Raw genomic sequence first — 25,711 nt, 5'->3', positions numbered from 1 at the left:
TCACCTTATCCTTGATAAAAGAGGCGAGAATATGCAATGGAGAAAAGACAGCCACTTCAATAAGTGGTGCTGGGAAAACTGGACAACTACATGTAAAAGAATGAAATTAGAACACTCCCTAACACCATACACAAACATAAGCTCAAAATGGATTAAAGACCTAAGTATAAGGCCAGACACTATAAAACTGTTAGAGGAAAACATTGGCAGAACACTCTATGACATAAATCACAGCAAGATCCTTTTTGACCCACCTCCTAGAGAAATGGAAATAAAAACAAAAATAAACAGTTGGGACCTAATGAAACTTAAACGCTTTTGCACAGCAAAGGAAACCATAAACAAGACGAAAAGACAGCCCTCAAAATGGGAGAAAATATTTGCAAACAAAGCAACTGACAAAGGATTAATATCCAAGATATACAAGCAGCTCATGCAGCTCAATATCAAAGAAACAAACAACCCATTCCAAAAATGGGCTGAAGACCTAAATAGACATTTCTCCAGAGAAGTTATACAGATTGCCAGCAAACATATGAAAGGATGCTCAACATCTCTAATCATTAGAGAAATGCAAATCAGAGCTACATGAGTTATCACCTCACACCAGTCAGAATGGCCATCATCAAAAAATGTACAAACAACAAATGCTGGAGAGAGTGCAAAGAAAAGGGAGCCCTGTTGCACTGTTGATGGGAATGTAAATTGATACAGCCACTATGGAGAACAGTGTGGAGGTTCCTTAAAAAACTAAAAATAGAATTACCATATGACCCAGCAATCCCACTACTGGGCATATACCCTGAGAAAACCATAATTCAAAAAGAGTCATGTACCACAATGTTCAATACAGTTCTATTTACAATAGCCGGGACATGGAAGCAACCTAAGTGTCCATTGACAGATGAATGGATAAAGATGTGGCACATATATAAAATGGAATATTACTCAGCCATAAAAAGAAACGAAATTGAGTTATTTGTAGTGAGGTGGATGGAACTAGAGTCTGTCATACAGAATGAAGTTAGTCAGAAAGAGAAAAACAAATACCATATGCTAACACATATATATGGAATCAAAAAAAAAATGGTTGTGAAGAACCTAGGGAGAAGCCATGCGCAGTCTGCCCAGATATCGTGGAGCAGGAATTTTCGGGAAGGGGTGTCCTTCTGTGCTGAACATGCCCGTAGGAATGCCCTTGCACTTCATGCTCAAATGAAGAAGACCAATACAGGGCCTGTGGGTGAAACACTCTTATGCCAGCTGAGCTCATATGCCAAGTCAGAGCTGGGTCCTCAGACTCCAGAAAGTAGCCGCAGTGAAGCCAGCCGAATTCTGGGCATGCTGGTGTCTACACAGCGGAAGAAGTGGCCCTGATTATGCGTGAGAAGCTTATTCGTTTGCAGTCTTTGTACATTGACCAGTTTAAACGACTTCAGCATCTACTCAAAGAGAAGAAGCGACGTTACTTACACAATCGCAAAGTGGAACATGAAGCTCTAGGTAGTAGTCTCCTGACTGGCCCAGAGGGACTTCTTGCCAAAGAACGAGAGAACTTAAAGCGTCTAAAATGTCTTCGGCGGTATCGTCAGCGCTATGGAGTGGAAGCCTTACTACATAGGCAGCTGAAGGAGCGCAGAATGCTGGCCACAGATGGTGCCGCCCAACAGGCCCATACCACTCGTTCCAGTCAGAGGTGCTTGGCCTTTGTGGATGATGTTCGTTGTTCCAATCAGTCTCTTCCAATGACCAGACACTGCCTTACCCATGCGACTGCCATTGGTGACCTGTTAACTCTTTACTCTGGTCTAATGGAGACACCACTGGACTGAAAGTGAAGGACCCAGACTCTAGTTATATTTGTCAGGACACGAATCAGGTTCTCTTCAAATGCTGCCAGGGGTCTGAAGAGGTACCCTGCAACAAACCAGTTCCTGTAAGCCTCTCTGAGGATCCCTGCTGCCCACTGCATTTCCAGTTGCCTCCTCAGATGTATAAGCCCGAGCAGGTACTGTCTGTGCCAGACGATCTGGAAGCCGGCCCCATGGATCTGTACTTGAGTGCTGCTGAGCTTCAGCCCACTGAGAGTTTACCTCTGGAGTTCAGTGATGACTTGGATGACTTGTATGCAGTGCCCTCCTTCACCCTTGCTTTTTGATCCTTCAGTAACCCTTGAAGATCATCCTGTAAAAGAAATTGCTGAAGGCCCAGTGGATATTTTGGGCCAGATGCAGATGGCTGGAGATGGGTGCAGATCACAGGGATCCCGAAATTCTGAGAAAGCCTCTGCGCCATTGCCTCAGAGTGGAGTGGCTACTGCAAACGGAAAGCCAGAACCCGCTTCTGTCAGTTGATAGTTTGCTTTGGGAACCAGTTGACTTTGGAGGATTTGTATTTCCCATTTAAACAAGTATTTCTGACCGTCTCTCACTAAAGGACAACCTGGACTACCTTGTTTTTCTTCTGGGTTACTGAGTGCTATAGTCAAACCACATGTTGGGGGAAGGGACCAATAGTGTCTAAAAATTGTGGATGTCTTCCCACTCTAGGCAAGGAAGAGAGACAGGTGATTCCCATCGGAGCTGCTGAGATTGAGAGTATTTTGGGACTGTGCCTAAGGGGAGAGAGAGTTTTGTAATGCTGTTTCCCAAGTCTAGGGATGTTCATGGACCCAATGGCTGTTTATCTCTGTCTAGCAGCCTGTTTTAGCCTTTCCTCACTTCTCACCTAATTGGGTAATCTGAAGCCCCTCCCCTCAGTGAACTCTGACCTATAGCCTCTGAGAAAATAGCCCACAGGACTGGGCCCTCCTTAACCATCCATCTTGCTTCTAACCTATGTAAATTTCTGTAGTGGCTATCTTATGTAAGATACAATAAAAAATTATCGTACATAGTTTCTATTAAATGTTAAAAAAAAAAAAAAAAAAAAAAAGAACCTAGGGACAGGACAGGAATAAAGACCCAGACATAGGGAATGGAGTTGAGGACACAGGGAGGTGGAAGGGTAAGCTGGGATGAATTGAGAGAGTAGCATTGACATATATACACTACCAAATGTAAAATAGATAGCTAGTGGGAAGCAGCCACTTAGTACATGGAGATCAGCTCGGTGCTTTGTGACCACCTAGAGGGGTGGGATAGGGAGGGTGGGAGGGAGACACAGAGAGAGGGGATATGGGGATATATGTATACGTTTAGCTGATTCACTTCGTTATACAGCAGTAACTAACACAACAATGTAAAGCAACTATGCTCCAATAAAGATGTTAACAAAAAATTTTTATTGGAGTACAGTTTGATTTACAGTATTATGTTAGTCTCTGCTGTACAGCAGGGTGAATCAGTTATACATATATCCACTCTTTTTTATATTCTTTTCCCATATAGGTCATTAGAGAGAGTATTTAATTGAGTTCCCTGTGCTATGGAGTATGTTCTTATTAGTTATCTATTTTATATATAGTAATATGTATATGTGAATCCCAATCCCCCAGTTTATCCCTCCCCACCCCTTCCCCCTTGGTAACCAGAAGTTTTGTGACTCTGTTTCTGTTTTATAAATAAGTTCATTTGTACCAGTTTTTTAGATCACATATAAGTGATATCATATGATACTTCTCTTTCTCTGTCTGACTTACTTCACTCAGTATGACAGTCTCTCTCTGTGTGCAGAGTAGGTCGATGATGCTACAGACAGCCATTGCCAGGAGAACGACCAAAGACTAGCAAGAATTGTTGAATGAGTGCACCATCCTTCTTGAGTGAGGCAATTCTGGAAGAAGCTTTACACAATTTCTGGTCCCCAGCATGATTGAGGTCCATTTGCTAATAATGATAATACATTCTTTAATTCACCTGTTTTAGTTTCTTACTGATGCTCAAACAAATTGTTCCCAAGCTTAGTGGCTTAAAACAGCACAGATTTATTATGGTACAGGCTGGTGGTCTAAAGTCCAAAGTAGTTCTCAAGGGCTAAAATCAAGGTGTCAGCAGGGCTGCATTCCTTCTTGAGGCTCTAGGAGAGAGTCCATTTCCTCACTTTTGCCAGCTTCTAGAGGCCACTTGCATTCCTTGACAGGTGTTTCCTTCTTCAGTCTTTAAAGTCAGTAAGGTATTACCTTCAAGTATCTCTTTGACTCTAATACTCCTGCCACCTTGTGGTATATTATACCTACCCAGATGAACCAGGATAATCTTCCCATTTCAAGATCCTTAACTTAATCACACCTGCAGAGTTCCTTTTTCCTGTGAATATGAGCTGACATATTCACAGATTCACGGATTAGAACTCAGACCTCTTTAGGGAACTATTATTTTTCCCAATACCACATTTTAAATTGACTTCTTTTTTCTCCCTGAATTCTCTACTTTCCTAATAGTTCTGCCTGAGATCATCTCCCCAAAATCTCTTTCACTCAAATTTTAGTCTTATCATCTGCTTTGCAGAAACTAACCAGACAAATGTCACTAAAAAATTAAGTCATTCAATATTGAGTCAATACATATTTATCGAGCAACTGTTAAAACTTCTGGGGACAGATCACAAACAAGATATAAAAATCTCTATATTTTTGTAGTTTATACTCTAGTGAGGCATAAGTAATAAACAGATATATAACTTCATGAAATAATCAAGAAAAAATCAAATAGTCACATGTGCTTTCTAGAAAATTTAAAGTAAGTGAATGTGATTGTAATGCAAATAATGGTTAGGTAGCCATTTTAGATGGGGTGGTTAGAGAAGAGCTGTCCGGGAGGTGGCATTTAAGGTAAAATCAAACAACATGAGGGTGTTAGCATTGTAAGATTTAAAAGGAAGACTCTTCCAGGCAAATTAGAAAGCTAGGTTAAAAGCTTTAAAGTAAGAATTATATTGGCTTCATCAAGGACCAGAAATGTACTGCTAATGGGACTAGATTATAGTGGTAAAGGAGTATTAGAAAGAGATGCAGTCAGAGGAGTAAGTAACAGCCAGGTAATGTAATGTTATGTGTTTTAAATGTGCTGGGCAAGTGTCAGAAAGTTTAAATAATAGATGAGTCTGTTTAAAAAATTTGTTTTGAAACAAATCACTTTGGCTCTGCAGAAGCAATGGATTTTCGGGTTTAAGAGTGTAAACAGGGAGACCAGATAGCAGCCTATTATAAAGAATGAGGAGAGAGATTTGGGGAGCTTGAATTAAGCATGCAGTGGTTAAGATAAATGGACAATGGAATAAGGGAAGGCCAGAGAATTCAATGTAATGATCCAAAAGAGGAGATACAATTAATTGGGTAAAATGGAAAGGAATAAGCCTTGGTGATACTACTAAAGATTAGAACAGGTTTAGAAGGCGTATGAGAGTAAAATAAAAGTAACTTGTCATAGGGAGTTTGTTCAAAATTGAAGATCAAAACTATCAAAATAGTAAAGAGAAAACTTTTAGCTATGAAATGAAATGAATATATTTTCACTCAACAGTGAAAATCTGAAAGATTTTACACTAAGATCAAGACAAGGATGCCCGATCTTACCACTTTTATTCACCATAATACTGGAAGTCCTAGTCAAATCAGTTAGACAAGAATAAGAAATAAAAGCCATCCAAATTGGAAAGAAGTAAAACAACCTCTATTGGCAGATGCTATAATATAGTATATAGAACACCTGCAGACTCCACCAAAAAAACTATTGGAATTAAGAAGTGAATTCAATAAAATTGCAGGATACAAAATCAAAATAGAAAAATCTATTGCCTATCTATACACTAATAACAAATTATCTGAAAGAGGAATTAAGGGGAAAAAAACATTTACAGTTCATCAAAAATAAGAAAATATCTAGGAATAAATCTAACCAAGGAGGTGAAGGACCTGTACTCTGAAAACTATAAGACATTGATGAAAGAAAGTAAAAATGAAACAAACAAATGGAAAGATACACTGTGCTGATGGATGGGAAGAATTAATATTGTTAAAATGCCATACTACCACAGGCAGTCTACAGATTCAGTGTAATCTTATCAAAATACCAATGGCATTTTTCACAGAAATAGAACAAATAATTCTAAAATTGTTATGGAAACACAAAACACCCTGAACAGCCAAAACAATCTTCAGAAAGAAGAAGAAAGCTGGAGGTATCGTGCTTCCTGATTTCAAACTATACTACATAGCTACAGTAATCAAAGCAACATGATAACTGGCACAAAAACTGACATATAGATCAATGGAACAGAGTAGAGAGCCCAGAAATAAACCCACATTTATATGAGCAATAAATCTATGCTATGATAATGGAGACAAGAATATAGAATGGGGAAAAGACAGCCTCTTCAATTAATGGTGTTATGAAAACTAGAGAGGTACATGCAAAAGAATCAAACTGAATGTAAGATCTGAAACCACAAAAGTCCTAGAAGAAAACATAGGTGTTTACAAGCTCCTTGACATCAGTCTTGGTGATAATTTTTTGGATTTGACACCAAAAACAAAGCCAAGAGAAGCAAAGATAAACAAGTGAGACTACATCAAACTAATAAGCTTCTGCACAGCAAAGAACACCATCATCAAAATGAAAAGACAACTTACTGAATGGGAGAAAATATTTGCAAATCATAGATACGGGTAGTTAATATCCAAAATCTATAAACAACTCATACAACTCAACAATAACAACAACAAAAATCAAACAACCTGATTTTAAAATGAGCAGAGGATCTGACTAGACATTTTTCCAAAGAAACCACACAGATGACCAACAGGTACATGAAAAGATGCTCAACATTACTAATCATCAGGGAAATGTAAATCAAAACCACACTGAGGGCTTCCCTGGTGGCACAGTGGTTGAGAGTCCACCTGCTGATGCAGGGGACACAGGTTTGTGCCCCGGTCTGGGAGGATCCCACATGCAGCGGAGCGGCTGGGCCCGTGAGCCATGGCCACTGGGCCTGCACGTCTGGACCCTGTGCTCCACAACGGAAGAGGCCACAACAGTGAGAGGCCAACGTACAGCAAAAAAAAAAAAGAAAAAAGAAAAAAAAAACCCACAATGAGATATCACCTCATACCTGTTAGAATGGCTGTTATCAAAAGACATGAAATAATAAGTGTTAGTGAGAATGTGAAAAAAAGGGAACCCTCGTGTACTATTAGTGGGAATGTAAATTGTTGCAGCCACTATGGAAAACAATATAGAAGTTCCTCAAAAAATTAAAAATAGAACTATCATGTTATCCATCAGTTCTCCTTCTGGGTATTTATCTAAAAGAAATGAAATCACTAACCTGAAAAGATATCTGTACTCCCATGTTCATTGCAGCAGTATTTACAGTAGCCAAGACATCAAGACCATCTACATGTCCACCAGCAGTTAAATTGATAAAGATGTGGTATACACACACACACACAAAAGAATATTATTCAGACATAAAAAAGAAAGAAAGCCTGCCATTTTTGACACCATGGGTGGATCTTGAGGGCATTATTCTAAATGAAATAATCAGAGAAAGACAAACACCATATGATCTCATTTATATGTGGAATCTTTAAAAAAAATCTCATAGATGCAGACAACAGTTTGGTGGTTGCTAGAGGCTGGAGATGGGGAATGGGCAAAATGAGTGAAGAGGGTCAAATGGTATAAACTTCCAGTATAATATAAATAAGTCATGGGGATGTAATGTTCAGCATGGTGGCTATAGTTAAAATACTGTGTTATACATTTGAAAGTTGCTAAGAGGGTAGATCTTAAAAGTTCTCATCAGGAGAGAAAAAATTGTAACTGTGTGTGATGATAGATATTAACTAGATGTATTGTGGTGATTATTTTGCAACATATGCATATATTGAATTATTACATGCACCTGAAACAAATATATGTCAATTATATCTTATTAGAAAATATAGTAAGAGTGATATTATTATAATAAAACAATATATCTAGTGTTATATTAATAGTATTACAATAAAATAACGTATCTCAGAAAAATAGTATTATAGTGTTATATTAATATTATAGTATTATAATATTTATTATGATAAATTATAGTATTATAGTAAAGCAATATATCTACAGAAAAATGGTTCAAAAACGATTTGAGGGCTTCCCTGGTGGCACAGTGGTCGAGAGTCCGTCTACCGATGCAGGGTATATGGGTTCGTGCCCTGGTCTGGGAAGATCCCACATGCCGCGGAGCGGCTGGGCCCGTGAGCCATGGCTGCTGGGTCTGCGCGTCCGGAGGCTGTGCTCCTCAACGGGAGAGGCCGCGACAGTTAGAGGCCCGCGTGCCGCAAAAAAAAACAAAACAAAAAAAAAACTATTTGATTTTTAACTATTTTATTTGTATTATAATAGTATTAATATTAGTATTGATTAATAGCATTATTATAAAACAATATATCTACAGAATAGTCATTAGTATTAATAGTATTATAATAAAATGTTAATAGTATTATAATAAAACAGTATACAGAAAAAAGTTCAATAACTTTACCTACTGATTAATTTTCAAAATATTTTAGTTCAGATTCTTAAGTACTAAGAGAAAATGAAACATCCTTCATGATAAAAGCTCATGTATGTGATAGCAAGAGTGCATTATTTTAGGCATCATAGATATAGTGAGCAAGGCATTGATTTTTTCAGAGTCCCTTTAAAACTGTTAAGATTGTCTCAAATTGATTATTTTTTAAATTTATTTACTTATATTTAGTATAGTAATTAAATAATGTTTTTATGTGCCTAAGCACATTTTATGTGCCTGTTCTAGAAAATTTATAAATCTTAATATTCATAAGAAGCCTATGATATAGTCATTGTTACTATTCTTACTTTAGTAATGAGGAAACTGAGATACAGAGAGTTGGAGTGATGTCTCCCAAAGTCAGAGAGCAAGGACATGACACACCTGGGATTTGAATTCAGTCTCCAGAACTTGTTTCTTAATAACATATTTATATGTTAAAGAAAACAGCAAAATGAAAACTGATAGGTGATAATTTTCTTATCAAATAACATCATTAGATTTTTATACAATAAATTTCATTTTGTGTAAGGAAATATGTGGATTAAATTTTTCCCTTTCTATGCATTCCCATAGCTGAAAAGTCATATAAGGTTAAATTAAATTAGATCATCATGCTCAAATAATTTCAAAGACAATATTATAAAAACATTTTCAAAATTTATAACAGAAGTATTATAATGTTTGTTATGAGTTGGAATGGAGTCTCTAGAATAAGTCTTCTAGGGCAATGAATGTATTAAAGTACTATATTTGAGAATTAAATAAAATGAATTTCAATACATCTGGCATCAGCTATTTAACAAGGCACTTAAAGTTTTAAAACATTGCTACTTTTGTTTGAACTATCCATTATTTCTATGAATATTTATATGTGTTGCTGATTTAATATCATACTGAAATAACAAAACAATAAGAAATTAAAGTAATGTTAAAATATTCAATGTATGCAAATGATTTGCATTCTTTGGAAACAGTATTAAAACAAGAAGCATTTATAATAAAATGTATTTTATTTAAATGTATTTTATTTAAAAATTAAAATATAAGACTAATAAAAGAAGATAATACTTTACATATTTTAGGGAGGTAAAATAATAGATTACGATTTACAGTATAATAAAAACCAGAATTAAATCATATAAAATGCCAGTTGCAAAATCTTAAATCGCATATTAAAGTGTCAAGTCCTTGAAATAAGATGTGAAGCAGCGGTCAAACCATTATAGAAAACAAGACAAAATAGTCATTTTACACAAGATATTGCCTCACAAACACATATACATAAAATCGACTAGAAATTTATTAGAATTCAACTTTTTTGTTATTAGTGTTTTTAGGATATGTAAATTAAAAAGTATTTCAAAGTATTAGTAGATTTTCTACATACCAGTTACATGATTTAAAATAAAATGAAAACAAATAAGAAGGCTTGTTCACAATAAAAATACACATATATAAAACACATAAAATGTTAAAACATTATACATTTACATATAAAGAAAAGTCTACAGTTTTATCAAGAAGCAAAAAAGGCCTGAATAAATAGAAAGTATTTGAAATATATTCTTAATTTCATTTTGGATATTAGTATCAGAAATTATTTTAATACCTCTTAAGCATCTTAAATATTATTTAATAAGAAAATATAAGAATATAATACATTGAGTCATCAATTCTTATTATTTTTAAAAGCATCATAAAACAATGTAGTTTTTAGGTGTTAACTTGACACACTCAGTTTTCCTACGCTTCTAAAAAAGTATGAGATCAGTTTGTAGCATCTGGCTCTCAGGGAGTTATATCACCGTGCAAAAGAATTGAGTGATGAATGAAATTCATTATTTCATAATGATGAAATTAATTTTTCATCATTATACATGTTTTTTTTTTTTTTTTTTTTTTTGTGGTACGCAGGCCTCTCACTGTTGTGGCCTCTCCTGTTGCGGAGCACAGGCTCCAGAAGCACAGGCTCAGCAGCCATGGCTCACGGGCCCAGCCGCTCCATGGCATGTGGGATCTTCCTGAACCGGGGCACGAACCTGTGTCCCCTGCATCGGCAGGTGGACTCTCAACCACTGCGCCACCAGGGAAGCCCTACACATACTGCTTAAATTTTTCAGAATAACTATCTTCACAAATTAACACATTCCAAATTACTAAAAAACATTTTTAAACATCTTACATTTTTATTTTTTCCAAATTTGCAAAAACTTCCACATATAATTCTGATTTCCATATACAAAGGAATAGTTATTAACTTGATTAAATAATGTAGATTTCTATTAGTTTTCTAAATCATGCCTATCAATAGTTTTCCTTAAAACATCCTCCATAGGGAAGAACTGAACTATTTCTGGAAATTTGAATTCCAAAATTAAGTTACAGTTTTGTTTTATTTTTATGGAAGCTTCATAATACTGTTTTCTAAATCACTATGGGTGAGTCTTGAAGAAAATAAGGTAATTGTTTTTGTTGGTGAACGTTCTTGTCTGTCTCCTTCTTCTGCTATGGAGGTCAATAAGAATGTGCCCTGTTGGGAAGGAAATGATTAATAGCAGGGCTGTTACTCACTTCTTCCACACAAAGATACCCAGAAGAATGAATTGCTCCAGCAGACTACCTGGTAAAAGTGCTGATAACCAGACCTTCCTGATAAACAAGTTAATGATGTTTGCTAAAAGAAAGATACCAAGGAATCCCTAACTCTGGAATATTATTTTAGCAGATGTACTTAGTCTTTCTAGATTGCTTATCACCTTTAAAATAGGAGGAATGTATACATTTATGGGGCATGACTGGCTGGAGAATGGGAGGCGTCACATAGCATTTTCCTATCTATGTAATTAATGGAGTATAAAATAGAGCAGTTACAAAACAGAAATGGCTTTGTTTGCGAACAGTATTTTCACATGTGCTGCTCAAAATTTTCCTTTAATCTGAAACCAAATCATGTCTTAGGCAGGAGAAAAGAGAATCTTGGAAACTGCGTCTGATGGTTTGGGGCTCTTCCAGGAAAGGATTGTTTAATCTGTGCCTGGTGCTTACCTGTACCCTTTAAATCACTGTTAAAGTTTGAAGTTGGAAGAGATCTGTCACCGTAATCTGATTTGACATTTAAACCTTTGTGGTAAAAAACATTGGTAGTAGCTATAGGCCCATGAATTATAATGGCTAAGGTGCTACTTGACAAGAAAAATGATGAGTTTGGAAACATGATGTAGTTTTGATGTTATAAGTGGCTCTCTATGCATCTTTGGAATGAAGTGGTAAAAGTCTCAACAATATTACAGTGGACAAGTCTTACCAATGGAATCAGGAGTAAATGATGTTAGACACAGAGGAATTGGCCAAGAAGATAGATAATGCTAAGCAAAAAAAAGTTAGCAAACACTGCTATTATTTCATGTTCTTATAGTATCCATGCTGAAAACCAGATTTCTATAGGAGGGGACTAGGACCATGCAGTAGCTACATGGAGAGAGAATATAATCACTTGCAAAGTAACTTACCTACCACCTTTAATCACCCCAAATATAAGTGCCTGGGGCCATGACTAGGAGACCCTGAAAAACAAAGTGTATTCTGTTAAAGAGCTGAGCCATTCTGCAGAGAAACTAGCAGATGTCTGATAAATCCTCGCTAGCATGGAGTCTAAGAATAAATGATCGGGAGGGCATAGCACTAATTTTAAACACTGCCAAATAGGGTGATATTTGTGTAGGGTCCTGCAGAGAGACAAAACCAACAGGATGTTAGAGAGAGAGAGAAAAGATATATTTTAAGGAAGTTGGTTCATGGAATTGTGGAAGCTTGGTAAGCTTAAAATCTGCTGGGTAGAACAGCAGCCTAGAGACCCTGCTAGTAGGAAGTTTCAGAATTCTGCTGTCAAATTCCTTCTTGCTCAGAGGAGTTTAGTCTTTGTTCTATCAGGTCCTTCAACTGGTTGGTTGAGGCCCACCTGCATTATAGAGCATAATCTTCTGTCTGCACGTGGAACAAGAGGGAATCATGGTGTCTCTTTCTCTTCTTATAAGGACACCAGCCCTGTTGGATTAAAGCCCCACTCCTTTGACCTCACTTAACCTTTATTACTTCCTTGTAGGGCCTCCCACCAAATATAATCATAATGGGAGTTAGGACTTAAACTCCCAGTTGTAAGGAACATAGTTCAGTCCATAACAGTAGATATCAAGGATTAAATAAGGTAGTTCCCTTGATTGCTTCATCATACCTTGTATAGTAAAACTCTTCAAGAATTACAACACACTAAGGGTGTTTAGTATACTATAATACATTTGGCAGCTGTGTCCTTTTTCTTTTCTATCTCATAGTCCACTAAGGCACAATTTGCATTTTCATGGAAAAATATTCAACACACATTTATGGTTTTTTCATGAGTATGTTTGACCTTATCACCGTACTATCATAATCTGGTACTGCAGGGTTCCAAATGAATAACCTTTAAGAGAACTTAGTGCAGGGGACTCCCCTGGTCGCACAGTGGTTAAGAATCTGCCTGCCAATGCAGGGGACACAGGTTCAATCCCCAGTCCTGGAAGATCCCATATGCCGCAGAGCAACTAAGCCCGTGCGCCGCAACTACTGAGCCTGCGCTCTAGAGCCCACGAGCCATAACTACTGAGCCTGCATGCCACAACTACTGAAGCCTGCACGCCTAGCGCCTGTGTTCCACAACAGAGAAACCACTGCAATGAGGCAGTGAGAAGCCCGCGCACCACAATGAAGAGTAGCCCACACTCGCTGTAACTAGAGAAGAGCCCGTGCGCAGCAACAAAGACGCAATGTAACCAAAAAATTAATTAATTAAAAGAAAAAGAGTAACTTAGTGTAAGAGTAACTTAGTATAATACATTGATGATTACCTCCTTGGGAAGTAGGATAAAAGAAGTTGAGAACTCTAGACACCCATGTGGCCATGTGACAAATAGAGGCTGCTGAACTTAATTGCAAGTACTTGTCCAGTCCCATGGGTTCTTCACTAGAATGGAGCAAACGGAAAGCTCTGGCCATACTGATGTTACTGTATACCCTATTAATAAGCAATATAGCCAACCCAGAGAATCCCACCAGAGGAGGAAGGGTATGAATGAAAATGGGTAATAAATGAAAACAGGAGCTCCGTGCAGACAAGAAGGCAGTGGGTTATTGTTCCAGGAAAGGATGCAGTAAAATCATTCCCAAAAGACAATCCCCAATTAAGAGATTAAGATTAAGACCCTTAGCTATCTCCCTTAGATCTGGAGCTAATTGTTGATATTGGGAAAAGCCATCAGATATTTTTGCTTCAGTTAAGGGAACTTTTACTCATGCTGATTTATGGATTTTGCCTTAAAGAATCCATCTAGATAGCTGGAGAAAAGTAACACAATACCCACTAATATCTTAACTGACCCATATGTAGCCCAAACTACCATATAGCTTATAAGTTGTAGACTGTTTTACCATTTTGTTCATCATGCAACAAAAATACTTCTCCTTTACACAGCTTCCCAGAAGGAGTCTGACCTTTGCTTCTCTTTGTTAAGGAAAAGCGTGATTGCTTTTCACAGAAGGATTCCCCATCATCTCCCAATGCCAGAGACTCTACCTGGTGACTGCCCCTCAGTACCTTACCAGGGACCCCTAAGTGATAAACACTGACCTGTGATCAGCTCGTCTTCTGGGAATTCCAGAGCTGTGTGCGTCTTTGTGATGAGCATGTGTCTGTGAACCCAGATGACAGGCATGCAGAAATCACACCTCATAAAAATATTTTCAATATTAAAAAAAAAATACTTTTTTTTACTCTGGGCAGTTTACTCCTGAACTGTCTAAAGTGAAGTTTCTTGAACATCAAAGCACATTATGTGGTCATGAATCAAGTTGATTCATCAAGACAGCTGCTTTGTTATTTTAAGAAGCAGATTGCTGGGACCTGCCATATCTGCTAGAGCTTGGTGTGTTCTGTGAGTGTGGATGGAATTTCTTTAATAGCAGTATTAGAACCTGTGGAATTTTATGGGAAATGGTCTTACAGACAGTGTGGTAGCCATGTATCATTTATGATTCTCTTTGGAGCTTCAGAGGCACAGTGATGGGGCAACTCTTTGGCACACACAGTGTGAACTACAGAATAAAACCAAATGATATTTTCATGTAGGTCACAATATTCTTGAGTGCATATGCACACCTAAGTGTACCCATATAATGAGTCATCAAAGATAACAACAAATATTGCAGTATGACTTCCAAAGACCAAACCAGGCCACATTACCTTTTCTTTCTTTTTCTCTCTCTTTTTTTCCCCAAATTCTTGTCTTTAATACTCGATGTGATATCTAATCAAATAGAAGGGATTGTAAAACTATACTGGAGGGAGACATTTCAAATTCATGTGGGTCAGTTCCATATGATAGATGAATCAGTTAACTGAGTCTTAAAGAGAAAAGGTTATACTTTTAGAGTTAAACAAATACATGTACTCACCTCTTCTTTCATTTAATAATTGTTGAGGACTGATAGTATGCTAGATGCTGGGAATGCAATGGTGCAAAAGCAGACATGGTATTTCTGTTAGTTTTCATGTCTACTGTAACATTTTACCATAAATTAGTGGCTTAAAACAACACGACTTTATTATGTTACAGTTCTGAATGTCAGAAGTCTGAAATAGGTCCTACTGGGCTAAAGTCAATGAGTCAGCAAGGCTGTGTTCCTTTCTGGATGTTCTAGGCAAGACTCTGGCTTGTTTTTGTTTGTTTGTTTCTTTTCCAGCTTCTAGCCACCTACTTTCCTTGGCTCACACCACTCTTCCATCTTCAAAGCCAGCAATGGCTAGTTGAGTCTTTCACATCACATCCCCCTAACACAGACTCTTCTGTCTCCCTCATCTGCATTTAAGGACCCTTGTGATCACACTGAACATGCCCATATAATCCAGGAAAAGGTCATGAAGTTCAGCCGATTAGCAACTTTAATTTCATCTGCAACTCCAATTCCCCGTTGTCATGTAAAATAACATATTCCTAGATTCTGGGAATTAAAACATCTTGGGGAACCGTAATTCTGCCTATTACAGTATAATCCGTAAATTCCAAAGGCACCCCGATTTTATATTCATCTTTCTGACTCTAGTGGCTTTGTTTTATTTAATAACCACATAATTGGTTTTGTTGTTTCAAACATAATGTATTATACAAATGAAGTTAATAATCTTAATTTTATTGGCAATCTATAAATTATCATTTGTATGTCTTACAAATTGTGTGTTGCCAACAACATTATAGTACTAAGTAACCTTCCTATAGCACCAGCAATGCAAGTCAGGATGGTATTATTTTTGACTCTATTTTAAGAAGGAGAAACTAGCACAGAAGAGTTTTACCATAGTTTTCTGTTTTTAAAGCCTTTGTATTCCAATCTAGCTTCAGATGTTCTGTATATTTTCATAGACTGACTTTCATTAATCTTTATATGGTAGCTAGGATAAATCCATAGCTACTAAGGAAACCCAAAGTTACCTTCAAATTTTTGCTCAAAGGTTATCTCCTCCAGATAAACTTCTTAGATCCTACCCATACAAAACTAGTGTTTCCTTTCTGTAAAACCCCATAGTTTTGGTATTTATATAAGGGTACATCTGATTAATGTTGATCATACTGTTTCCAAGGTTTAACTTAAAACTCCTTGAACCACGTACAGTGCTATGCAGTAACAGCAACTGATTAAATACAGTGTTTATAAGTTTTGATAATAGCTGCAAAACTTTTACCTGTCTTATTTAAATGGCATAGTCCTGCTCAACTTTGAAAATCAGTAAAGTTGAGAAGAATTATTTTTACTTACCATATGAAGTCAGGAAGTCAAGACAGACTTACTAATTCTTGTTATCCTCACCCATTTTTTTACTCTGTGCCTTCTACTTGAAAAAGACCAAGCATACAAACATTTACAGAAGAAGAAAAAAAAAATAGGCCTTTTCAAAGAATAATGTAGGCAATTGTGTTGCCTGTCACATGCTTATGTCTTTTGTATTACTTATGTCTTTGGTGATTATTTGAGAAAATAGGGGAATTGGGATACCACATTTTAACTTATCATCTTGCAAGCAACCTAGAAAAAAGATATTGATAATGTAACACTTAAATAAGTTTCAACAAAATCAGCAATAGTCTACTATCCAAAAGAGAATACTGTTTGTCTTGAATTATTTTTGAGATTGTTAAGAAATAGAAATATTTTAAAGCTCATGTTTAGTTGTCGGCAATATTGATTTAACAGGAATTTTGCCCTCACATTATTTCTTGTATGAAAGATTGCACTCTTAGGTCTTTTCAAGTGGATTATTCTTAAATATCAGGGCAACTAAGTGTGATTATAATGTAGCTTCATGGTGCTAGATAAATTAATCCAGTTCAATACAAAAACAAAAAAATAGCATGTAGATTTTCCCTTTTCCATTTATATAAAAGTTGGTTTCTCAACCTGGAAGAGGATTTTGATAGATGTATATAGTTAATATAAGATTTAAAAAAAGGAAATAGAAAATAGATTTTACTGTCCAGAACTCCAACTGTGAGATATCAGAAACCCAGCACAATTTATCCCTCCTCCTCTTTTGTAGAGTCCTAAGTTGTTCATACATTATCCTAAATAAGTTATACATTTCTTCTTTATTGGTGCTGATGACTGCTCTGTTGCATCACGGAAAACCTTATAACATGACCACTGATGTCACCATGATTTCTGCCTCTGGGAAGTGCTACATTACTGTTGTTATTGTTACTCTGAGGCTTGCATGGTCACCAGCGACCCAGACTCCAGTAATTCTTCCTGATGTTATATAGAGATTCAGGTTGTTACTAACGTAGGTCACGTTCACTCCTCATACCCAATCTCTTAGATCAGCTAATGTTAAACTGTTTAATCTCATAGCTGCCTTTGCTGCTCTTACTGAATTAAGGGAGCGCCCTCTCCCAATTGACTTAATCATGTGGTCAAACTCCCCCAAATGATACTCTTTGTTGTATTAAAGTGATTATATTATTATGCTATTTTTATGTACTTTCATTTAATCCCCTTCCTTAAACAAGATAGCTTTCCTCAGAAAATGACTGGCATTGCACATTTTAATGCCCCAAATTATACACCCAAATACCTACACACAAATATAAGACTCATAGTCCAAGAAACAGCTCTAGGACATTAATTCTCCCTTATCTGAGGTTCATATGAGTATTTTACTTCTCAAGTATTCATCCCAATGTTTAGACATCTCTCCGTTGACAAGCATACCAAAATGGTTAGAAGGCATAATGGTGGAACGATTAATAGCCCAGGTTCAGAGACAGGTCCTTTCAGTTCAAATCCATGGTATATTCTTTGCTGGATATTTGGGGCACATTCCTTGAACCCCCTGTGCCTAAGTTTCCTTATCAGAAAACCTATGTAATAATAAACTAAGGGAATAAAAAGAAGCTGTGAAATACAGTATGCTTAAAATATCTGACATAGTTAGTGCTCAATAAACGTCAGTTACTTTTATGATTTCCAAGTTCAAGACAAAATCTTTTGTAACCTGAATTTTACCATTTTGTTATATAAATTATCAGTGAAACCAAATTTTTAATTAAATATTCACAGTGAGATCAGCACTTTATTAGGCATCATGAGACCATAAGAAGTTCATAAATTAGCACATGCCACATTCCAAGCTTGGCATTATGAACTTGCAGGATCGGCTAGAATGGTTTCTTAGAATGAATTCAGCTCAACCATATTGCAACTCCACAGGCTGTAGCACAGATCCTCCGGGCAGGACATGTGTGCACGTTCAATACCAGCAAGATATCCATTCACTTCTTGTATGCTGGACTAAAGTAGAATCAGTCAGCAGGGAAGATTGATGAAACATTCTTAAGATTCGCTGTGGAAGAATTTCAGACAGACGTAGACATCGACTGCTAGGAAACTGTGTCTTCTGGCAGCCCATTGCAGCAGGGAGTTGCCATTTGGAGCCAAGTGTCTCAAAGCTGATGGAAGAAGAAACAGAGCCTACAATAATAATAGGTTGTATCAGGCATGACTCTCCAGGGGCCAGTGGATGGATGAACACAGCCAGTGTGGAGACCACTGAGAGATGCTGCCAGGCACAAGTTCATACGGACAGAATCACTATTAAATATATTACTTGCAATCACGTGGCAAGTTATAATTAACAAAGCAAGTTCCTAACACTTATAATAACCTTACAATAATACTGAGAGCTAGATTGACAGTTCTCATTTTGTAAACTGAGAAGGTGAAGCTAAGAGAGTTCAAGTTAGGTGCAGAGTCCAAGAGCTAGTAAGCCGCCAAACTATATCTAAAGCCAGGTTTTTAAAATTCTTAGAAATTATTTTTATTACACCAACTTTTATTTCATTTGAGAAAACAACTATGAATGCATCAATAAGAAATGACACAGATAAGGAAAATTAATAAAAGTAAACATTATAAAGTATAGAAGAAATCAAGGTGTCAGGGAAAGTATGATTATTGACAGTACTTCAGACTGAATCTTTAGATGTATTCTTCTCAGTTAATGAAAGTATTTTTATTCTAGCAAATAAAGGAAATTGATCCATACTCAAAGTTCCTCTCCAGCTATCACACTGACATTATTACTTACCTTTGACAAATTCAATTTTAAGAGTTGTCATTAAATAGTAATTAGAACGGTTCAATAGAGTTTACCTGTGCAATTTTTACATCCGTTAGTTAGTACAGAAGGAACCTTTTTTAAAGCCTCTATGTGTAATGCGAGGAATATTTTTTTCTCTTGCCTGAGACATCATTTATAGCTGCTCTGTTTGCAAGCTCTTTGGATTGCACGTGGGGCTATGTACCTACCCCTAAACCTTCACCAAAATAAAGACATGGTCCCTAAAGTATTCTGTATTGCTGATTTGCCTTGCTTTTAGGATCAAAGTTTTCAGTAGTTCTCTGAACTATACCAACTAACCACTGGAAAGAAAAATGACAATTTTGGTCCAGCTAAGATATAGCTTAAAGAAATAAACTTAATTGGGTTAATAATATATCTTTCCAGGAATCAAAGAGCAGTTTTTCTTTACCTCTTACCATGGATAGAGCTACAGCTCGTTTAGCAGAATTTTTCCCCCTCCCCTTGTTCCACCTGGTAATAGGACCTTCACTTACTCCTTCACCTAATAGAGCTGCAGTTTACCATCCTGAGAAATGTGAAGGATTCTTTAAACGTAAAGTTTAGGCTTTTGAATATAGGTTTACAAATTTAGTCATCTTTAACATTTTGTAAAATTTAAATCTACTTTAACAGAGATTTTTTGATAAATTAAGATTTTAATATCAGTTAAATTAAATGAATTGACATTGCACTTCTTCCTGTTTTCTTAACAGCCATGACATTACTCATCGCTACAAAACTCTCACAGGACAGACCTACAGATTCCTAAACATGTTTACAAAGCTAAACCTTGACTGCTTTTGAGTATTAAATGGATATATTTTCCCTAACGTCTTTGTAGAAAGTAATTCTCAGCTTCATTTTTAGCAACATCTCCCTTTTACACATCATTCTTTCCATGTCATATGCCAGAACTTCTGTTATTGTATATATCTCTATATAATTGCTGCTGCTTGGGTTTTAAGGAGTTTTATTGCAGAATAATAACTATTTAAATGTCTATATAATTTTTTTCATTGCTTTCTTTCCACAACTTATGGAAATAAATACTTTACATTCATATTTTCCTGTACTAAATTGTAAGATATGTTCCGTATCTTCTATTTTATTCCATTTTATTATTTATTTATTTTTAAATTTATTACTTTTTTTTTTTTTTGCAGTACGTGGGTCTCTCACTGTTGTGGCCTCTCCCGCTGCAAAGCACAGGCTCCGGACGCGCAGGCTCAGCGGTCACGGCTCACAGGCCCAGCCGCTCCGCGGTATGTGGGATCCTCCCAGACCGGGGCACGAACCTGTGTCCCCTGCATCGGCAGGCGGACTCTCAACCACTGCACCACCAGGTAAGCCCTCCATTTTATTTTTTTAAATCTGCTTGATACCCAAAATTGTAGACTGACGTGACACCAGTTGCATTTATTTTATAAATTAATTTATGGAAAACAAGCATTACTCATTAGTCCTCTCATATAGGAATACAATGCATCTCTGACTTTATTACAATTTCTTCTGCTCTTAAGGTTTTTTTTTTTAACATTTTTTTTTTCTTTTTTTTTTTTTTTTTTTTTGGCGGTACGCGGGCCTCTCACTGTTGTGGCCTCTCCCGCTGCGGAGCACAGGCTGCGGACGCGCAGGCTCGGTGGCCATGGCTCACGGGCCCAGCCGCTCCGCTGCATGTGGGATCTTCCCGGACAGGGGCACGAACCCGTGTCCCCTGCATCGGCAGGCGGACTCTCAACCACTGCGCCACCAGGGAAGCCCTTTTTAACATCTTTATTGGAGTATAATTGCTTTAAATTGTTGTGTTAGTTGCTGCTGTATAACAAGGTGAATCAGCTATAGGTATACATATATCCCCATATCCCCTCCCTCTTGCGTCTCCCTCCCACCCTCCCTCTCCCACCCCTCTAGGTGGTCACAAAGCACCGAGCTGATCTCCCTAGGCTATGCGGCTGCTTCCCACTAGCTATCTATTTCACATATGGTAGTGTATATATGTCAGTGCCACTCTCTCACTTCGCTCCAGCTTACCCTTCCCCCTCCCCATGTCCTCAAGTCCATTCTCTACCTCTGCGTCTTTTTTCCTGTCCTGCCCCTAGGTCCTTTAGAACCATTTTTCTTTTCTTTAGATTCCATATATAAGTGTTAGCATACAGTATTTGTCTTTCTCTTTCTGACTTACTTCACTCTGTATGACAGACTCTAGGTCCATCCACCTCAATATAAATAACCCAATTTCGTTTCTCTCTATGGCTGAGTAATATTCCATTTTATATATGTGCCACATCTTCTTTATCCATTCATCTGTCGATGGACACTTAAGTTGCTTCCATATTTTGGCTATTGTAAATAGTGCTGGAGTGAACGTTGTGGAACGTGACTCTTTTTGAATTATGGTTTTCTCAGGGTATATGCCCAGTAGTGGGATTGCTGGGTCATATGGTAGTTCTATTTGTGGTTTTTTAAGGAACCTCCATACTGTTCTCCTTAGTGGCTGTATCAATTTACATTCCCACCAACAGTGCAAGAGGGTTCCCTTTTCGCCACACCCTCTCCAGCATTTATCATTTGTAGATTTTTTTGATGATGGCCATTATGATCGGTATACGATGATACTTCATTGTACTTTTGATTTGCATTTCTCTAATGATTAGTGATGTTGCGAATCCTTTCATGTGTTTGTTTGCAATCTGTGTATCTTCTCTGGAGAAATGTCTGTTCAGGTCTTCTGTCCATTTTTGGATTGCTTTGTTATTTTAATATTGAGCTGCGTGAGCTGCTTTTATATTTTGGAGATTAATCCGTTGTCAGTTGCTTTGTTTGCAAATATTTTCTCCCATTTTTTTAACATCTTCATTGGAGTATAATTGCTTTACAATGGTGTGTTACTTTCTGTTTTATAACAAAGTAAATTAGATATACATATACATATATCCCCATATCTCCTCCCTCCTGCATCTCCCTCCCACTCTCCCTAGCCCACCCCTCCAGGTGGTCAAAAAGCACGGAGCTGATAGTATATATAAGTATATATAAGTCCATGCCACTCTCTCACTGCATCCCAGCTTACCCTTCCCCCTCCCCATGTCCTCAACTCCATTCTCTATGTCTGCGTCTTTATTCCTGTCCTGCGCCTAGGTTCTTCAGAACCTTTTTTTTTTTACATTCCATATATATGTGTTAGCATATGGTATTTGTTTTTCTCTTTCTGACATACTTCACTCTGTGTGACAGACTCTAGGTGCATCCACCTCATTACAAATAACTCAATTTCATTTGTTTTTATGGCTGAGTAATATTCCATTGTATATATGTGTCATATCTTCATTATCCATTCATCTGTCGAAGGACACTTAGGTTACTTCCATGTCCTGGCTATTGTAAATAGAGCTGCAGTGAACATTGTGGTACATGACTCATTTCTGAACTACAGTTTTCCCAGGGTATATGCCCAGTAATGGGATTGCTGGGTTATATGGTAGTTCTATTTTTAGTTTTCTAAGGAACCTCTATACTGTTCTCCATAGTGGCTGTATCAATTTACATTCCCACCAACAGTGCAAAAGGGTTCCCTTTTCTCCACACCCTCTCCAGCATTTATTGTTTGTAGATTTTTGATGATGGCCATTCTGACTGGTGTGAGGTGATACCTCATTGTAGTTTTGATGTGCATTTCTCTAATCGTTAATGATTTTGAGCATCCTTCCATGTGTTTGTTGGCAATCTGTATTTCTTCTGCCCATTTTTGGATTGGGTTGTTTGGTTTCTTGATATTGAGCTGCGTGAGCTGCTTGTATATTTTAATCCTTTGTCAGTTGCTTTGTTTGAAAATATTTTCTCCCCTTCTGAGGGTTGTCTTTTCATCTTGTTTATGGTTTCCTTTGCTGTGCAGAAGCTTTTAAGTTTCATTAGGTCCCATTTGTTCATTTTTGATTTTATTTCCATTTCTTTAGTAGGTGGGTCAAAAAGGATCTTGCTGTGATTTATGTCATAGAGTGTTCTGCCTATGTTTCCCTCCAAGTGTTTTATACTGTCTGGCCTTACACTTAGTTCTTTAATCCATTTGAGTTTATTTTTGTGTATGGTGATAGGGAGTGTTCTGATTTCGTTCTTTTACATGTAGCTGTCCAGTTTTCCCAGCACCACTTATTGAAGCGGCTGTCTTTTCTCCATTGCATATTCTTGCCTCCTTTATCAAAGATAAGGTGACCATATGTGCGTGGGTTTATCTCTGGGATTTCCATCTTGTTCCATTGATCTATATTTCTGTTTTTGTGCCACTACCACACTGCCTTCATTTACTGTAGCTTTGTAGTATAGTCTGAAGTCAGGGAGCCTGATTCTTCCAGCTGTGTGTTTCTTTCTCAAGACTGCTTTGGGTATTCGGGGTCTTTTATGTTTCCATACAAATTGTGAAATTTTTTGTTCTAGTTCTTTGAAAAATTCCATTGGTAGTTTGATGGGGATTGCATTGAATCTGTAGATTGCTTTGAGTAGTATAGTCATTTTCACAATGTTGATTCTTCCAATCCAAGAGCATGGTATATCTCTCCATCTGTTTGTATCATCTTTAATTTCTTTCAGCAGTGTCTTATAGTTTTCTGCATACAGGTCTTTTGTCTCCTTAGGTAGGTTTATTCCAAGTTTTTATTCTTTTTGTTGCATTGGTAAATTGGAGTGTTTTCTTGATTTCTCTTTCAGATTTTTCGTCATTAGTGTATAGGAATGCAAGAGTTTTCTGTGCATTAACTTTGTATCCTGCTACTCTACCATATTCTTTGATTAGCTCCAGTAGTTTTCTGATAGCCTCTTTAGGATTCTCTATGTATAACGTCATGTCACCTGCAAACAGTGACATTTTTGCTTCTTTTTTTCCAATTTGGATTCCTTTTATTTCTTTTCCTTCTCTGATTGCTGTGGCTAAAATTTCCACAAGTCTGTTGAATAATAGTGCTAAGAGTGGGCAACCTTGTCTTTTTTCTGATTTTAGAGGAAGTGGTTTCAGTTTTTCACTGAGAATGATGTTGGCTGTGGCTTTGTCTATATGGACTTTATTATGTTGAGGTAGGTTCCCTCTGTGCCTACTTTCTGGAGAGTTTTTATCATAAATCACTGTTGAATTTTGTGAACAGCTTTTTCTGCATCTATTGAGATTATCATATGGTTTTTATCCTTCAGTTTGTTAATATGGTGTATCACATTGATTGTTTTGCATATATTGAAGAATCCTTGCATTCCTGAGATAAAGCCCACTTGATCTGGATGGATGATCCTTTTAATGTGCTGTTGGATTGTTTGCTAGTATTTTGGTGAAGATTTTTGTATTTTTGTAATATTGGCCTGTAGTTTTCCTTTTTTTTTTAATATCTTTGTCTCGTTTTGGTATCAGGGTGATGGTGGCCCTGTAGAATGAGTTTGGGAGTGTTCCTCCATCTGCTGTATTTTGGAAGAGTTTGAGAAGGATGGGTGTTAGCTCTTCTCTAAATGTTTGATAGTATTCGCCTGTGAATCCATCTGGTCCTGGGCTTTGTTTGTTGGAAGAATTTTAATCACAGTTTCAATTTTGGTGCTTATGAGTGGTCTGTTTATATTTTCTATTTCTTCCTGGTACAGTCTTGGAAAGTTGTGCATTTCTAAGAATTTGTCCATTTCTTCCAGGTTGTCCATTTTATTGGCCTATAGTTGCTTGTAGTAATCTCTCATGATACTTTGTATTTCTGCAGTCAGTTACTTTTTCATTTCTAATTCTATTGATTTGAGTCTTCTCCCTTTTTTTCTTGATGAGTCTGGCTAATGGTTTATCAATTTTATCTTCTCAAAGTACCAGCTTTTACTTTTATTGATCTTCTCTGTTGTTTACATCATTTCTTTTTCATTTATTCTGATCTGATCATTATGATTTCTTTCCTTCTTCTAACTTGTTTTTTTTGTTGTTGTTCTTCTTTCTCTAATTGCTTTAGATGTAAGGTTAACTTGTTTATTTGAGGCGTTTCTTGTTTTTTAAGGTAGGATTGTATTGCTATAGCCTTCCTTCTTAGAACTGCTTTTGCTGCATCCCATAGATTTTGGGTCATCATGTTTTCTTTGTCATTTGTTTCTAGGTATTTTTTTATTTCCTCTTTGATTTCTTCAGTGATCTCTTCATTATTTAGTAGCGTATTGTTTAGCCTCCATGTGTTTGTATTTTTTACAGTTTTTTTCCTGTAATTGATATCTAGTCTCATAGCATTGTGGTTGGAAAAGATACTTGACATGATTTCAATTTTCTTAAATTTACCAAGGCTTGATTTGTTACCCAAGATATGACCTGTCCTAGAGAATGTTCCACAAGCACTTGAGAAGAAAGTGTATTCTGCTGTTTTTGGATGGCATATCCTATAAATATCAATTAAATCCATCTTATTTAATGTGTCATTTAAAGCTTGTGTTTCCTTATTTATTTTCATTTTGGATGATCTGTCCATTGGTGAAAGTGGGGTGTTAAAATCCCCTACT

At 36.9% G+C, this 25,711-nt stretch overlaps 1 long non-coding RNA gene and 1 pseudogene across 1 annotated transcript in view; both read left to right on the top strand.

Moving 5' to 3' along the window:
• LOC137223163 (uncharacterized) overlaps positions 1–20,554 on the top strand; it is a 134,039-nt gene extending 113,485 nt beyond the window's left edge. Inside the window, exon 4 of the long non-coding RNA XR_010942741.1 lies at positions 20,380–20,554. This is a non-coding gene — a long non-coding RNA (uncharacterized lncRNA). The remainder of the gene's footprint in view (positions 1–20,379) is intronic.
• Positions 1,114–2,895, top strand: LOC137223676 (KAT8 regulatory NSL complex subunit 2-like; annotated as a pseudogene).
• Positions 20,555–25,711: the final 5,157 nt, after the last annotated feature.

Source organism: Pseudorca crassidens, chromosome 4 (assembly GCF_039906515.1).
Source record: "Pseudorca crassidens isolate mPseCra1 chromosome 4, mPseCra1.hap1, whole genome shotgun sequence".
Classification (NCBI taxonomy): Eukaryota; Metazoa; Chordata; class Mammalia; order Artiodactyla; family Delphinidae; genus Pseudorca; species Pseudorca crassidens.
The sequence above is the reverse complement of the archived record's forward strand: the minus strand, read 5'-3'. Positions and strand labels throughout refer to the sequence as shown.